At 37.2% G+C, this 18,045-nt stretch overlaps 1 protein-coding gene across 5 annotated transcripts in view; it reads left to right on the top strand.

Annotated features, from left to right (window-relative positions):
- RBMS3 (RNA binding motif single stranded interacting protein 3) overlaps positions 1–18,045 on the top strand; it is a 651,451-nt gene that overhangs the window by 547,849 nt on the left and 85,557 nt on the right. The gene's annotated exons all lie outside the window — the stretch shown is intronic.

Raw genomic sequence — 18,045 nt, 5'->3', positions numbered from 1 at the left:
AGTAGTGGTGAGGGTGATGATGGGTTGTCAATATCTTTATCATTTTATTAGGTTATTATAGAAATAAAATGATTCATTTAAGTCTCTCTTTTTTTTTTTCTTTATTCTATAAATGAAATTATAGGGAATGAAAGATCATATTGCTAACTTGCCATGTGATAAAATCCTGTGGTGCCAAGTACCTTCAAATACTTCACTCCTAAGCCAGCAGAGAATAGAGCTGAATATTTTAAGCTTTGCTTTTGTACTTTGAGTTTTTTAAAGATATATATTTTCATGATATTTCAAAACTGTAATATTTCCAGCTCTGCATATATGTTCCAGCCATATCTAAAATGAAATACACATATTTCAGAAATCATGTGCCTTGTAACTGAGACTAGTACTGGCAAATATCCTAATCTGTATTTTTGATTTCTTGCTCATACTCGATCCTGAATTTACATCCTTATTAAGCTAGGAGAAAAAAATTATAATAGCAACTATTTGAAATCAGTAATGGTGAAACGGTTGTTACCTTACTCATGTTTTATTTTTAAAATACAAATTGTAACAGGAGTAGCAGATGCCATTATGCAAATTCATTTTTCTAACAGTGCTTTCAACCAACTAAAGAAAATATAGTCAGAACTGTGCTTGGTGGATTTGCATAATTGCACGTCTGAAAGGCATAAGTGATAATAACCATTGTTAAATTACTTTGTAATATGATTTTTTTAAAAATTCAAACTAAAGTTTCTACAGCTACTAATTGAAGAGGATTAACTAGGCATGACTATTAAAAACAAACACAACCCATTGTCAATCTGATCTCAAAACCGAAATCGTACAATTTTCCTTATTCGGCTGTACTGGCTTCATGCTTTCTCTGTTCAGTTCCTGTAACAGTGTTTGTATGTTTATACTGATATTCAGAAAGGTCAGATAAAGGATAGTATGAAGATCTCTTGAGATCCAGCTTTTGGGGGATAATTTTTGCCCACATGTTGAGGTGGGCATTGTAATGATCTTACAGCATGCTTGCTATTAGGAAGCTGCAGGAAAAGCATGGGACTGTCTCTTACAGACTGTGCGGGAATCCTTTGCATCATTTGAGAGCCCGGTTGACCTGCATAGTGCAAGGGAGATGTATTTTGTTCGGTGTGTCTCTTTATTTCTGAAGTGACTGGGAAGAGTGCAGAAAAGTAGACCTAGTAGACCTAGAGCAAAGAGTCCGATGTCCGTCAAGTCTTTCCCTACCAATATGTTAGAAAACACATTCTGTGGGAATTCTCTCCCCTAGTGTGGACCCTATGTCCTTTTCCTCTTTGTGGTTATTACAGTAATGTAAGTGAGAGGAAATACTGAAAAAGTTTCTGCTGGTGGGTCATTGAGATCCTTGTCACTAGAATCCATTCGTATAAATGATTAAAGCCCAGAACGAGTGACAGTGCTCAGATAGGTCAGAAACCATGGCAATTACATTATGTAGTGAGAGGCCTTAAGGACAAATAAATCTCCTGCATGTCATTTGTTAACAAAGGTAGCAGATGCTGGAAAAGGGAGGACCAAGAGGCCAAAGATTAGTTGTGGGGAAAAAAAAAAAAAGGATGAATTTTCAAAGCTATTTAAAAAAGCAAAATTGTGTCAGGATTTTTTTTCCTTCTCCAATAAATTTATGCAAAATCTTTTTTTTTGTTTTTTGGGGTTTTTTTAATTTCTAATGCGTTGTTTTTTCTCTTCAGTATATAACTTGTATCAGTGTAAAATGATTCACACAGACAGTAGAGTAAAAGATCTGTGTTTTTCATCTGGTTTCCTACTAGTATAATCAATGTCACACAACCTTAGTCTTCAGTCTTGTCTCAGTACATGGCCAAAATCTGCATTCCTGAGAGCTGGATTCCTTCAGCACCTCAGGCCGGGAAAATACAGCTCTGTTATCTCTGCATCTATGTGAGCGTGCGTGCGTGTATGCAAAGGGGAGAGGGGGGTATAGCACTGCGTATCATCTTGCCAGCATTTATTATTTTTAGAAGACAGCTGAGTGGCTAAAGGCAAAGCAAAAGGTGGCAAAAGTTGTAGAACAGAAAGTATCATGCTGAGGTGGAGACTCTGCACGATTCCATGTAATTATTCTGGTCACGTAGTGTAGGTTACGCATTTATGAAATATCCCAGGCAGACACGCCAATTGAGTTAAACCCATTAGCGATGAATCTCACAAGAATCCCTACAGCTTCCCATCACTCAATATCAGGCATTAAGATTGAATATAGGCATCAACGTACAAGATTACAGTCTCTGTAGAACCGACACCAGAGAACGGAGACAGGCAAGTCATCATCAGGCACCGAATTCTTGTGCTCAGAATAATTGCCTATTTGCTCTGCATTCCAGCTCGATTCCTTGGGCTTAGATCTCCTGCACATCTAGTTAGAACTTGCAGAATTAATATCAGGTTTCCTGTCACCTCACTCATTACTTTTGTCAGGGGAATTCAAGAAGGAAAGTCAAAAACATGTTTTTTAGAGGCTTTTTCTTAAGGACTTTTCCTTTTTCTTTTTTGTTTAAACAGAAACCTGTCTGTTAGTATGTCAGGTTATTTCTTTAGCCTGCACTGAAAAGGACATCTGAGTAAATTGCGATTCTACAATACAGGTATTGTTGCTTGAAGATCATTACTGCGTTATCTTTTCTACCCACAGCCACACCTTCCAAAAAAAAAAAAAAAAAGGCTTTCGAAAGGAAAAACAGGTTGAAAAGCAGACTGGAGGGGTTCTCTTCAGACTCCTCATACAGAAGACTTCCTCTGTTCTGAATCTTCAAACATGGGAGCGATGCTTTGAATAATGTAGGGATACAAAAACGTATTTAATTTGTTTAATGCACTGCTAGGAAATCTCGGTGGATCTTTGTGTAAAGAACGAGGATATACAGGCAGCATATTGAAAATCTTCGCTGGAAAAAAATGTGTGTCTTACTCCTAGTGGAATAGGAGCCTGTCAAAAAAAGAAGAAAAAATCTTTAATTTTAAACTCTTAAGTGGTCTTCTTTAGAAAGCTGACCTGCATTCTCATGCTCTTATGAATGGGGTGGCAGACAGACATTGAGTTCCATAAGATAAATAACCAAGTGGTCACACTGACTTCGACAGATTTATAATAGCTGAGAAAGACAAAAAAAGGCAGTTTAATTTGTCATTCAGAGAAACTTGGAGTAAATTAATATAGCCCCAAAGATATTCTCAGAATAACTGATACATGAACCTGTTATGTTGTAAGAAATGTAATTTTCTTTTTTTTTTTTTTTTTGGAAAATTAACTATGGGATTTGATAATCATTTGTACTAAAGTAAGTGAGTTTAGGGCAATATTGGCTCACTGCTTCTCTTCCTTTACAAACGAAATCTTTTTTGTGCTGTTTTATACATATTCTTACATGTCTCCCAACTTCTACCCATTTTTCCCCTTGTTGTAAAAATGTGCAGGATGCAATTTGAATTTGTTAATGATTATCTCCGTGATCTGACTAATCATTAATTAGCTAACAAATCTTAGCAGTAGAGTAACACTCGTCAGTCAGTAAATGCCACAAGAATAAAGATATGCTTAAGCTGGACTGTCTCATTTTGTCATCACCAAACTTTTTTTCATGTGGCAGAGTGTTTTCAAGGTTCATGTAAACATAATGACCATTAACATCTGTGGTGTAGTTTAGAAACCATCTTGGAGACAGTGTATGGTAAAGAATAGAAACATGAAAAAAGAAAGTTAAATATATAGATTGATTTTCTCAGTTATCCCAGGTCCTGGGTTTGTTTTAAAATATCATAACTTACATTATGAAAGTAGGAGAGCTTCTGGTCATACAAAAAAAAAAAAAAAGGGAAAATAGATTTTATATCAGAATTGGAAATGAAATGAAAAGTAATGAGAAAATAAATTAGGTTAAAAGGCCGGAAAACCTATTAGAAACTGTATGTTTATGCATTATCTAGCAAATCAAATGTCAGGGGAAGACATTTGTGAAATAATTATCAATCATTTAAAACCAAAAGGAAACAAAAAGCAGAAGCCTACATTTTTGTATTTCAGGGGCTATATCTGGGCTCCTAAATCCATCAATAAAGCAATTACTTAGCATTATTCTGATTTGGAAAGATGCTGAACAGTTGCAGCTTCCATTGTGGTCACACTGTCAGCAGCTTTGCTGGAAAACTTAATTCCCCAACCATGTTTTCCTGTTCACATGTGGCAGTTTGTTGCTAAAATGAGGGGGTTTATTCACATGTGGAAGAGAAAAGGCTGTTGAAATCTCATTCAGCCGAGTTGTCAAAGCCATTATATGCAAGCTAAACAATCCTGAGATTAAATGTGGAGTGAGATCTGGCATTAGCAGTGGACCTTGCCAACGGGAAATTGGACTTTACAAAGGAGAATATTGATTGGGTAACTGTGAGGCAATAAATACAGAGAAAAACATGACCATTCGGTTTTCCCTTGGAATTTCTTTTACACATAGATTCAGATTTGTGTGTGCTGGTCTAAGACTTCGGTGTCTTGAGCTGTCTCTTCACCTGTGCCTAAGACTGTATTTAATATAGGGATGTAGCAGGAGAATCCCTGAGGTTTGCAAAGGCAGGCATATTTTGGGTAATCAGCAGTATTTTTCTCTTCTTGAAGTCAGACTTCAAAACTTCTTAAAAAAATGAGGCAGATCTATATTTAGCTAGATTAAATTATACTAAGTATAGACTTATTTCTGTCTGTCCTCGCAATAGCATCATCTTTGGCTTTATGAGAGGATGACAGTGACGTGAGTGCAACCTATGAGGTGACATTGCCCTCTAGGGATATAGGACTGTGAGCTAGGAATTGCTAAATGTTACAGTAAATAATGTAAGATTTGTTTGCACGTTTAGGTAAGCTCTCTTTGACTGTTCTGTATTTGGTAACTTTGGAAAATTATCTGGTAATGTGCATAAATATGTATATGCATATATATGTATGCATACAACCAAACTCACAGAGAAATGTCTATGTGTATACCTAGAATGGCATCACATCCTTATTATCCTTACAAGCTCAGTTTTAATGGGTGATGTAGAATGGTGCATTTTAGTGAGTTGATGGTGATGTGGCAAGGTTGAATTGATATCTTCCCTTAAATAGAGCACATTGAGAAAACAAGGTATCTAGGCAAAGCTCTTTGAAGTGAGTCTTGTGAAAAAATCACGTTGTAAATTACTCAGGAGAGCTGTACACAGTTCCTGTCAGTGCCTGTGTAACATTGGGCAACTTGTAATATCCCTGTGCTGCAGTTCATGTGTGGGTGAAACACAGAAAATACTTCACTGCCTACTGAGAGAGAGTGGATTCACAAGTGCTTGTGAGGTGTTTGCAAACACAGTTGGTGATGAGCACCATAAAAAACCTTATGAAGTGCACAGAAAGTGGTAGCGGATTTTACTCGGAAGAGCGTAACACGACACAGCTTGAGGACTGTGCTGGAGCAAAGTATGAGTATGCTTGTAGCCGGATCCTGCAACTCTGGTATATGTCATGTAGATTAAACATGAAGACTTCTGTCAGCATGAGGAGAGTCCCCTACAAAGGAATTATAAAACATGCATAAGGGATAGAAGGTTAAGTCTGAAATAACGCTGTGTTTATTTCATCTGTTATGTAAACACAGTAAGAACTGATAAGATAGTAATATAATAATAAGCAAGTTATGTCCAATTTGGTCCAATTAAAAAAACAAACAAACAAACAGTATTTTAGTGTTGTAAAGCAGGTCTTTCCAGAGCAAACGTGCAACTTTTTGCTAGTTTGGCACAAGGGCACCTTAAAGCAAGAACATTTGCCCGAATGCACTGTTATTCCTTGCTTGCCCAGGGGCAGGTCCAGTCCAGATGTAAACTGGCTGGGCTGAGCACTGGACCACTGGTTGCATCACGTCACATGTACCTGTATTCCTGTCCAGGAAATCACATCTAGAAAAATAATAATAATAATAGTTAAAAAACAGTGCACATACCATATAGCTGTAAGTTTCCAGGAAGTCTAATATTACCCTGTCCCACTGGATGCCCAATTGGATGGATGCACAGTAATGATGTGGCATGTGTCCAAGTAGTCCAGTTGTCCGGGAATCTCAGACAAAAGTGGAGACAAAGAACTTAACATTTTTCACCCTTCGCTCTACCAGCAAGTCCATGCCAGCCTGTTCAGTGAAGCTTCCCGCACCCTTGGCATGGAGTCCTAATAGCGCTGATCCCTTTTTATCTTCTCCAGCATGAGAAGTTCCTCCTTCTCAATGCAGAGCTGAGTTTTTAAAGCCTGAGGCTCTGTCCTTCTCATTGGTAACAGCCCAAGAAGAGGAATCAAACTGCATATGAATAACAAATGTGGCTGAGCAGCAGCCACATTTTTAACCATTTGTTGCTGTTTCTTTTAGGAGCAAGATTCAGCTGGGATTGGGATGCTTCTTTCATTCCCGTCCTCAGACTGCTCTTAAGGCCAGAAATAAATCATTCTCCACCATTTTTGGAGGTCGAAAAGAAATCTCATAAGGCAGTACAGTATTATACTATTGAGGTAATGGCTTGGCACTAAAACTGGCTTCAAAGAATGGCAGTTTGTGTGTCTGGAGCTTTTCGTGAGTGTGTGTGGGGATCCCAGCTGAAGCTTTTGGAGGAAATCTAAAACTTTAGGTAGTGTTCGTGTCTCATTATTAATTCTTTACCTGATCCGTGATAGGCATTTTGAACATTTAGCCCTGACTGTTCTTCGGACCATCCTCAGGACTGTGGGATTTTTTTTCCTCCTGTTCTGGATCATGCAAAGTAATGGGTACTGAGTTGCCGTTCTCGTGGCAGAAAAAAAGCCTGCAGGTCTCTGCTATGCCTGTCACACTCCTCAAAATGGAAAAAGTTGTTTCCCTTTAATTCTTACTCTACTGTGTTGTCTTCAAGTCTTATTAGTAACATGGAGTACTCTTTGTTCTCAGTCTCCAGGGAAATACTAAATTGTAAGCAATAAAGCTGGCAAAAATAAAAGAAAAAGGAAAATAAAAGGAAGCTGAGAGCCAGATTAGCATCTCTGTTAACAGCAGTGAAAAATATGATCTTGTTTGCAACGGACTCTTATTAAACTGGTGGAAATTGCAACCAGAGGTCATACACTTAGTCCTTGGCAGCAGAATGTTGTCACTCCCTGCTGGCTGATTCATGAAATCATTTGCTCTGAGGAAAATTGCAGCTTCCCATCAGCTGGAGACAGCTTTGGTCAGGCTGGATGCTGGTATTGCTGTGCGCTTGCGATCCAGCTTGGAACGGGATGCAAAGCCAGCTCACTGCCAGCAGAAAAAGGTGCCACGCAAAGGGGAAGCGAAACCTTGACGAATGGTGGGATTTGAGCGTCAGAGGCTCCTGTTACTGTTTCTCATAATGTAATTTATTTGTAAGCGAGGTTTTTGCCTTTTCATCTACCATCTAGTCAGCTCTAATTTTATCTCCTGTTGCACATGTGTTGGATTTACTATAGACTTTTGAGATAAACTTTAAAAACTGACTTTGACAACAGAGGCTTTTGTGTGTGTGTGTGTTTAGGGGAAACTCAGTAGTCTCCTCAGCTCTAGGCATGTTTTGATGCCTTACAGGTATGCTGACACCATTCACAGTCTTAAAGGATTCCTGAAAAGAGAGCAGAACAGATCTTCAGTCAATCTTTTTAAGTAAAATAGCAGTTTTTGTAGTCTACTGACATTCTGTTGGCTATAAGCAGTGACATAAATTTAGCCCGTCTGTTCATTTTTTCAGTCATAATGTTTTCTTGCTGCAGTCCTTTTACTTGTGAAGACCTGTTGTCATCACACAGAAATGAATAAGGACATCAGTTGCATATGCTTATGCATGGAACTAGAACTCTTTCAAAAGAAATTCAGAAGTAATCCTCTTCTTTCTGTGATTTTCTTTTCCTAGTTCTATATCACTTTTTCACATCTCTTTCCTTATTGTGCTTGGCTTGCTCCTGTTCTTATTATACCAGTATGTTTGGCTGAAATGGTAGAGAGTAGAGGATTTTTTGGTTCTCTTTTCCTTTCTTAATGTTTAAATTAGATTCTTCATCTAGCTTTTAGACTCATGGCAAACTAGCATGACCGTCATACAACCCCCAAAATATGAATTACACAGAGTCCAAGCAGATTAGGCCATTGCTTAGCTGAGACCCATCCTCTTAAAAATTTTGGATGGGTTTAGGTTTATCTGATATTGCAGGGAAAGTTTTCTTTACCATCTCCTTAGTTATATGTTGCTTTTGAAGTCCTCTGTCTTGGGCTGGTTTCTAGGAGAAGGCGGTAGAGCAGTGAGTGCAGTTGTGTGCTACCCACTAGTTATGCTGTCCAAGGTGTTTAGAGTGATCTGGATAGTCTCTCCCACAGTGAAATGGTCTCCCACCTTTAAGAATCAGTCACAGGTCTTATAAAGGCTTCTTGCTGTGTAGCCCATACCTGACCAGTCCGGCTAAATGCACTTTTAAAGGTATTCCTGCATTTAAGTGAAGGAACTAGGCATGGCTGTGTGTTAAGTTGCAGCACACTGGCTTATTTTAGGACATATACATTATGTACATCAAGGGCATGCAGAGGAATAAGATGGAAGAAGGACAATAATAGTAAAAAGAATTTTCCCTTTAGCTTTCCCTTCTTTCTCACAGTAGTGGCAAAATTATATTGCTCAGTTATGGTTTAGATTACAAATGTTTAGAGCTTTTGCTTCCGCAGCCAGGAATCATTGTTGGAATGTGTGCTAATTAGAACTGATTTAAATAGAGGGCTTTTCATTCAGCAGTCTGAGGAAAAGAAAAAAGAGTATTTCTGAATATTTTTAAACTATTGAACAGACCAATGGCTGAAATTGAGGTTAGTTTTTCATTTACACAGGACTGTTTATTGCATGTACCCAAATCAGTGCTTTTAGGAATATGCTATTTTAGATGTTATACTGACAGGGTCGTATTGCTGCTTTAACCATGCACATCCTTACTCAACCAAAATCTGTCCTTCTATCACAAGATTTTTTTCTGCTGCTACCTCTCAACAGGCTCTGAGTAGAACTGCAAATAACGGAAACATTATATGTTTACTCACTTAACTTTTTTATTGCAATGACCGTTCACAGAGACGCAACAGATGTTTTTCCCCACGATTTGTAAACAAAATGTAGGATTCAAACATGCACGCCTAAATCAAATAAGCTAATGGCCCTGAGTGAAGCATTTCTTCCCCATGCAGTTCAACACCAGGTTGCATAATCTCTTCTGCACATTAATGGTATACATATGTTGGAGTGTGAGTCGGGATGCCAAGACTCGACCTTAATTAGTCAAAAATAAATTTCTGTGTACAGCAATTATTGTTATGCTGGTGGAACGAAATCACTGTATTGACATAAGGCATTTGGCCAGGTTTCCTTGTTTGTATTGAAAACATATGTGTGAAATGAATTTTCTGTTCTTCATAGTACTAGTGCTAGCAGTGTCACACAGATGAGGAATAATGCGATGGTAACGTACCTGTTTATATAATTAAATAGGTACATGAAATAGCCCTATATTAAGGGAACAAAAATTAATTCTTTATACTACATAAATTCTAATCATTTTGTCTCTGGGCTGTCAGTACAAATAAGTTTTTCTTAGTGGGATAATAGCAAAGTCTCAGTGATCGATAACATTAGTTTATGAGAATAGTAAAAATAGATTTTATAGCAGAAGCATGGAGCTATTGTTTTGAGAAGCATCATCGGATAAAAGCTTTGCATTTACTCTTTTCTCACGAGAGTACTAAAGAGAACACTAAAAAGTAAAATGGGTGACCACAGAATCAAGTAAGGTCACCCATTACCAGGGGTTCATTTTATTTCCATTAGAGAGGAACTAGAAAGCATCTCACACTATTTGTACCTGATTTTCCATTATAAATTACAGTACATGAGATCATTTAAAAATCGCTGAGCCCTTCAGATGGAACTGGCTTTGTTGCTGTCCCTTAATAATTGAACAGTAAGAAATACAAGATCTCCATTTTCAGCCAAACAAAATAGCTTCTGAGAATATGGGAGAGGGCAAAGAGGTATACAAAGCACAATCTCCTTAAAAGCTCACAGGGCAGTCTCAGATGGGACTTGAGCAGTGGTTTGGAGTTCACATTTAAAAGATGTATTTTTTTCACTGGACTTCCCCTACCTGCAGACTGTAGAATCCTAGGACCACAGGTTAAGCCATAGGTAGAAGCTATAGCATGGTATAAGTTGAGGCAGTAGCATTTACGTTATACACTGATATGAAGTGCACCACTGAAGCTGTGGTACGACCTATTTAAACAAATGGTTTGACACAGCTGTCCTCAAGTTCACTTCTGCAACATGCGAACTTTTAGCTTTCATGCTTGTCTGGGATGACTCTCAGCACAATAAGGCACCAGAACCTCATTGTTAGTGTTTTTTGCAGCAAACTGGTTCCTGATGAAAGGCTAGAAGTTGTCTTGACTTTGTTTGCATATTGTTACTAATACGAAGAGATCACAGTGTTAAGGACTCAGTAAAACAGTAACACTTGTAATTTTTGAGTGTTGGCACTAAGAGAAAAACAGGGAGGAGGGAAGAAAGGAAGAGAAAGCAAATTTCCTTCAAAGAGATTTCAACATAACTTCTGCCTTATTTATTTACTGTGCAAGACATAGGCTGGGGCTGTGTGCTAAAAATGATTATGTTTGTTCCTTGTCATACATGGCAGAACTGTGTGCCTGTATGGTCAGACATGGTCTAGGAATTCACAATAAGAAATAGTTAATGAAACTGTTTTAAAATGTTTTCAGGTGTATTTTTTTAAGTTTGGTAGTATTTCTTTTCACTTAGAGAAATCAACTCCTGTCCAAATATGTCATTTGATAAGCCCTTGAGCAGTAATTGCACAAGAAGCCAATCATGCAAGAGTGGTAAAAAAAAAAGGAAAAAAAAATAAGAAAAAAAATCATAAAAGTCAGAATATAATCATCATCTGCAAAATGTAATATTGTTGTTGTTCAGAAACTATCTTGCTAGCCAACCGTTATCAATGGGCAAAAACTCTTGACAGGGAACCTGCTGCATCTTTACTCAACTAATTTTGTGAAAAATATCCAGAGGAGATATGTAAGATATTCTATTTTCAGTATTTTGCTTAGCGACTCTGTCTTGAAACACTAAAGTGGAGCTCTGGAACACAGAGTCCACACACAAATTCTCCAAACATGAAAAGTCAAGCAGATGTTTCTTGAGCATTTGCTCTTTAACAATGCTGATTAAGCAGCATGGAACATTGCTGAGCAAGATGAACAGAATTAACCAAAAATGGTTTTTATCTAATTGTTTCAAAGTTTATTTATTATCTGCCTCAGAGATAATATGTAAAGTGCTTTGAAAGACTTGTAGCCAATACTGTTCTTCAAAATATGTTACTGTTTCAATTTTTGAGTACATGGTGGCTCTTCCAGTGTGGCAAGAATCCAAAAGGAATCTATCATAGTATTTTCGCGGATGCTAATAACAGAGCCAAATCCCAGGTTATGTAATTGTAGTTGGCATATTAGAACAATACGCCTAAAATTTCTGTTGGGTATAGATCCTATCCTAAAGTACTATCAAACAGAAGTTTAGGGTTGATGGAATGATTTCTGCAAACAGTCATTCAATAAAAGGGCATCCCCTTTTGCTGTAAATGCTCTTTAAGGGATTTAAAAATCAAAAACCAAATCACTGCTCTTTTATCCAGTTGTAAAAAGCTGTCATATCACTGGGCACAAAGGATGAATTATAGCTCATCTTTTGGCTTTCTGAAAGTTGACCCTTAGTAGGAGGGAATGTTACTGGATCATCAAGTTTGGAAGCTGCTTTCCCTAGCAAAATTCACAGGCCTGACTGTCCTCGTGCTCAGTTACCTCAAATTTGCATTTGACACCACGAGAGTTGCTTTGGATTCATAGTTTTGTTAGCTTGTAAAAAGCTCTTATGAAAATGGTAAATTCACCCACTGGATATTAAGACAACAGATGTTAAGGCTGTACTGTTAAGTCAAGAATAACATCAAACACAAAAATAAAGTGGCTAGAAAAGGAGCTGTTGCACTCTGAAATCTATTGAATGGCACTGAGGCTGGTGCTAAAATCTATATCAGTACTTTCAATAGAAGTACTTAACAGTAAAGATTTTTTTTTACATTGAGGTCATTTCATTTACACTCCAAATCCCACTGAAGTCTCTCTCTAACTTTTTTGAGCTCTGATTCTGGCCTTTTGTTTAAAATAAAGGCAAAATCTACCATTAAAGTATGTGATATTAATTAGTTACTGATTAATAAAGTTAATTAATGAACTTAATTCTGCTCTGGGTGTTCCTCATCCATTCAGGTTCTTTTACAGGAAGCCAACACAATACTTAGTTGAGAAATGGAGTCTGTTAAAGTCTACTGTTACATTATTTCATTGCAGCACTGCTTTGATTTCATTTCAGCTTCACTATTTTGACTTCATTTTATTTTAGCTTCCATATCATATTAAATCATACCTGTATTCTTATGTCCATAAAATAATGTATCCAGTTAATATTTAGTATCATAATGGTTTCTGACAGCAGCACCTTCAGTATGGAAGATTCAGAAGACCTAAATCAGACACTTTCAGAAATGATGTTCTGTTTGAAATTTTAAAAATACAGAGTTTTTGAACAGAAACAGACGTTAGCACATTACAATTTCTCATAGAAAGGTACCTGTATTTTCTAACCAGTTCTACCAAATCTTCTGGGCAGTTTCTGCAATGATATGATTAAGTATAGGGCTTTTTCTATAAAGTAGATGGAGTGTTTCCATTGATTTCAACAAGACCACACTTGGAAGTTGGCATACTTTTTCTGCAACACATGCATACGATTAACCTGTTCTAAATAATTGGTGTTTCATAGATTAGAAGCACTAACTTTACACTTGACATGCTATCTCTCCTCTGAGATTTACTTTCCTTTTCTAATATATTCTTGCTTTTTGGAAACGGTTATTTTTCAAAAAAGATGAAAAGATTGCATCCCGTTTCTGAAGACGGAGGTGAACTACAGATAATTACCTAAGATATAATATAGTTTACCAGAAGTAAATCATTTTTTTACATCTATAGCCAAACAGATGTTTGTTTTCTAATCGTTGCTTTGGGGTACTTTTCTGTTGTATAAAGATGCTTCTCCATTTTCTGTTTCTGCATAGTGAAAGTAGTATGTTGTAGAAACCAAATCCAATGTTAACCCACTGCTTTGCTTTCATAATCAACTGTGAAAAAGTCGATTGAATAACATACAACTAAATTTATCTGTAAACCTTCCAGATGAACATGGAAGACTGACAAATAAGCTGTGTGTTGCTTGATCTTGTTTCTGTAATTCAAAAGACATCATCTTCCATCGTGCATTATTTACAGACACTTACTTGAGTCAAAACTCTGTCTCATACCTGAAGACTGGGCAGCAAGGAATTATCAAACATGTAATAGTGGGCTTTCATTATACTTTTATGTATATAAGTTAGCATCCATGATCTTGCATACAGTAGTATGGATTTCTGGGACAGTTCTCATCCTACTTCATGAAGGATCAGCTTTCTGTCCAATAAGTCAAGGCGCTCCATGGAGAAAAGGATGATGTATTTATTTACTTGATTACTTGAAATTTCCTTACTCGGCTAGTGCTGTCTGTCCTCACATATCCCTTTTGTCCTTCCAAGTCACATATCATCTTTTGAAATTCTTAGCCTTAATTTTCCAGGAGTAGAATAGCTACAGTTTTGTTTTAAATCTTCCCTGAAGAGTTGCTTATTTATTACTTTGAAATAAATATGTATTAAAATCTTATATGAATAACAGAACTTTTCTTGAAGCGTGCAGACAAAGAGTTTGCCTATTGATAGGATCCTAAACTCTTAAAAAGACTTAAAACTCCAAAATTCATTCTGGTAATAAAATTTGCGCTTTTGAAAACACCACACTCCCACTGAGTACATCCATATGAGTCCAGTTATGTTACGGGAACCTTGTTTTATTCTGTTCTGCCATGATTCGAGAACTTTTGTGTATTTCATGTCTCTCTCCAAAATACTGTATGAATAAATAGGTCAAGTTGCCAAGTACCTTTGTTCTTAGTGTAGCATGAGTTTTTTTTCAGAGACTAAAACTGATGTGGAAGGTAAAGGAATCGGTTCTTGTACAGGTTTCAATCAGGTATTTTATGTGATTTGTACTTGAAAATGTGATCAAAATATTTAAAGTATGGGATGGAGTAAAGGAGAAAAATAGCTATCCAGTCTTATCAGTTTGAACACTTGATGAAATTATGAATTCAGGTATTGCTCTGCTCCTTTTTCTTGTAATACATAATTTGAAAAAAGATCATTGTCTGCACACTGACCGTTTGGTGATATAACAGTGATTTCTTCATAATTGTTCCTCACATTAACAAAAAGAAGGGATTTAATGCATGAATAGTCACAATGCATTTGTTGCGGGACTCTCTACTAAAACCGTTATCTTTATTTTTGCGCAAGATAACAAGAAGAGATTAATCTCTTCCTGACATGCTGAGAAGCATCTTCAAAAACGCTCATACTAAAAACAGCTGAAATACAGTACCTCTTTTTTTATATAAGTAATTCTTTCTGTTGCTGGACATAAGATGCTATACAACTGTGAATAGAAAAATGTGGAGGACCTTCGTTCTTCAGCAACCTCTAACAATAGAAGAAGTATGAGAACACCTGAAAAAGATCCACTAAGGCACCCAACAAATTTTCCTCATTTTATCTGCTTTATTCTTTCATGAAGCACATGTTCATGAATATATACATTTTTGCATATGTAGGTCTACCTGCTTTCAGAAAAATGAAAGAATAAGGAAATTACATTTTATAACTCGTTAGAACTTTTTGTTGTTGTTGTTGAATTTCCAATTTAATTGAAGTTGCATTCCTGGCACAAAACATTTGGAAGATTTGGAAGATTTGCAAGATTTGGAAAGGGATCACTGTTATCCCCATCTCCTTCCATCTAAAGGTTTTGTCCCATTCTAAGTGCCAGCATTTCTTTTTGGTAACACTGCAGCTTTCTGGCCATTCTCTACTGTCTGCCTGCCCAGCCTGTCTGTCTAACGTAGTGGAGCAGAAGCAGCTGATCTCCTAAGGGAACTCCAACAATATCAACAGGCTTGACTGACGTAACACAAGTCTCTCTCCTTCACCTTCACTGAACTCTTAGAGGAAACTCAGGGCGTTAGTATAGAGAGACAGGATTTTAGCCATTGATTTCCATAGGAACAGAATTTGAACACTAGCGACTGCTGCCTTCTTCTAGAGCAACCCGGAGTGTCTTGGCAGATGCTGTTTAGAAGCACTATCAATTTGATCCTGCTTCCTTCTCAGGACTGAAAGCCAAGTTCAGGCCTACTTGTCTTATTAACTCAAGCAGACTTTGGATGGGAACTACAGCAGGCATTTAATTTTTTTTCCTGTGAAAAATAGATTAATGAGCATTTTTCAGGTTAAGTTTGTTATTTTTTCTAAATATTTGTGTTTGTTGCCATCAGGTAGAAGTCAAGGGAAGAGCAATATCTTCTATTTCGAAGAGTTTATCAGAATGGAATAGCTTGAAGTTTGTCTTGAGCAAATCAATTCTCACTTTTCTGAGAGGAAAATACCAACAGCAGATTTACCAGATGTACTTCAATTCTGAATATGAACATCTACAGATATCCAAATCATGTTTTTTATTAAGTCAGCAGTAGAATGCCTGAGAAAAGAGGCTAGGACATTGGCATTTATTTTCAGTCTGTAAATTCATACAGAAGAAAAAGAGAATAGTAAAAATTCTAAAAGTTCCTAAATTCAGAGGAATCTGTCCGGAAAGGAAGAACGCAAAGGCAGACACAGTTTAAAAGATTCCTGCTTTTTTCCTTCTTGTTCCCTCTTAAGTATTTGGGATAAAATATCCCCTTTCTCTTGCAATTATTTGATATTATTCACATAGTGTTCATATTGCTTGAATGGTTCCTAAGTATTTTATTTTTGAATTGATAGCTATAATATCTGATTGTGATTTTTTCCTTCCTTGTCTGAAGTAAAACTTATTATCTTTAAAGTACTACTGACATTTCATGAAACCATTCAAAAAGAATTCCACTTACTTAGAAATAATTTTGCTGATAAGGTGGGAGAGGATACGTTCTTTCCAGTACCTTATGTAGTTATGAATTGTTTAGTAGGATTGATTACATTCATGTCAAGTATTCATGTGCCTCTGATCTTGCAAAGCCTAGAGAACTTTCCTTTCAAAGGATTTCAAGAGGGGTGAAGTACACCAGAAATTGGAGACCTTTTGTGTACTTGGATCAGAGATGCATGTTTGAACTCCTAAGATTCTGTCACTCTCGATGGTGTGTCCTGAAAGAATAAAGGTTATTAGTATGTTTTCTCTGCATTTTGAGAACTCCTTACAGTTTATTGTAGAGGAATCTGCCTGTGAAGGGGATAGTCTCTTGTCATTTTCCATCACCTGCTGCATACCTCCTGAGAAATCAGTACAAATCATTTCCCCTTTTTATCTAGATGGAGAGCAAAGCTGTTTCACTGGTCTCTTCAGTGGTGTGTAACAGTTCCTTCTCCATCCACTTTAGGAAGACCCAAGCCTAAAAGAGGCTTTCAGATGGCAATGCTAAATACTGGGATATCCAGAAATTGCAACAGCTTCCCATTCGTGGTTAGCTAATATACAGAAAGGATATGTAGCAAACCATATAATTTACTAGTTTGCTGTACCACATCATAGTATAATGGCTAATAGCACATGTGTGTGTTAGCAGATGATCATGGCATGTGGGAATATGCAACATCCAGATTGAGTTTTGCCTGCTTCTCCTAATGCTATTATATGTTTCTTGAGAGTTGCTCAGTTCAAAACCAAAAGCTTTTGTAGCTTTAGATGTGACATTTATTAGGTCTTTCTCTAATGCTATCTTAGCACCTGCTCCTCCCTCACAGTCATATCAAAGTGAATTTTAAGTAACTGCTTTGAAATCATGCAGCATTGCACAGAGGAGCAAAACTAGTGAAAATGCAGGGTAATCAGCACTATAAAATCTCTCTGTCTGCAGAGAGAATCTCCACAGCCACCTGGATGCTTTTAAACCCTCATTATTTTAAATTTTAAGTGGTTGGCTGTGCCTTGCTTCTACCAAAATCAGATACAATAATCCAAGTCGGAGGCGGGGAAAGATGCCAGGGGCCACACAGCATAGCTTTCTGCCAATGATAGGTTCTTCCCTGGAGTTCACTTTCTAGTGACCTTGGAAATTACTTGCCCGGTAAAACAGTAATGAAAAACAAAGCTGTTAAAGCTTCAGGAGTGGCCAAAGGGATGCCATCCCAATGAGAAATTGTGCTTTTGATATGAGATTCTCCATGTGCCTACATCCTTGGTTACAGTTTTCAAGTGATCACAGTTTTAATTTATAATTTCTAACCTACTTTCAGTTGTAAGTAAGAGGTTGATGGAGGCGCACTGGTTTTAATAATTTATGAATTTACCTAATCCTTTAACCAAATCATTGTTTTTATTCCAAATAAGCAACTCAAATTAACCCCTTACTGCATCCTTTCTTTCACAACTCTTTTATTCACGGAATCACAGAATCACAGAATGGTTGAAGTTGGAAGGGACCTCTAGAGATCATCTAGTCCAACCCCCCTGCACACTCAGGGTCACCTAAAGCACGTGGCACAGGGTGACATCCAAGCGGGTTTTGAAGATCTCCAGAGAAGGAGACTCCACAACCTCTCTGGGCGGCCTGTTCCAGGGCTCTGTCACCCTCACAGGAAAGACATTCTTCCTCACATGGAGATGGAGCTTCCTGTGTTTCAATTTCCATCATTAGCTTCTGGAACACGCTGATGGGGATATTATGTCCATGTGAAGAACCATTTCCCCATAGTTC

The sequence above is a fragment of the Tinamus guttatus genome, unplaced genomic scaffold (assembly GCF_059628265.1).
Source record: "Tinamus guttatus ecotype Peru unplaced genomic scaffold, ASM5962826v1 Tinamus_guttatus_pri_ptg000115l, whole genome shotgun sequence".
Classification (NCBI taxonomy): domain Eukaryota; kingdom Metazoa; phylum Chordata; class Aves; order Tinamiformes; family Tinamidae; genus Tinamus; species Tinamus guttatus.
The sequence above is the reverse complement of the archived record's forward strand: the minus strand, read 5'-3'. Positions and strand labels throughout refer to the sequence as shown.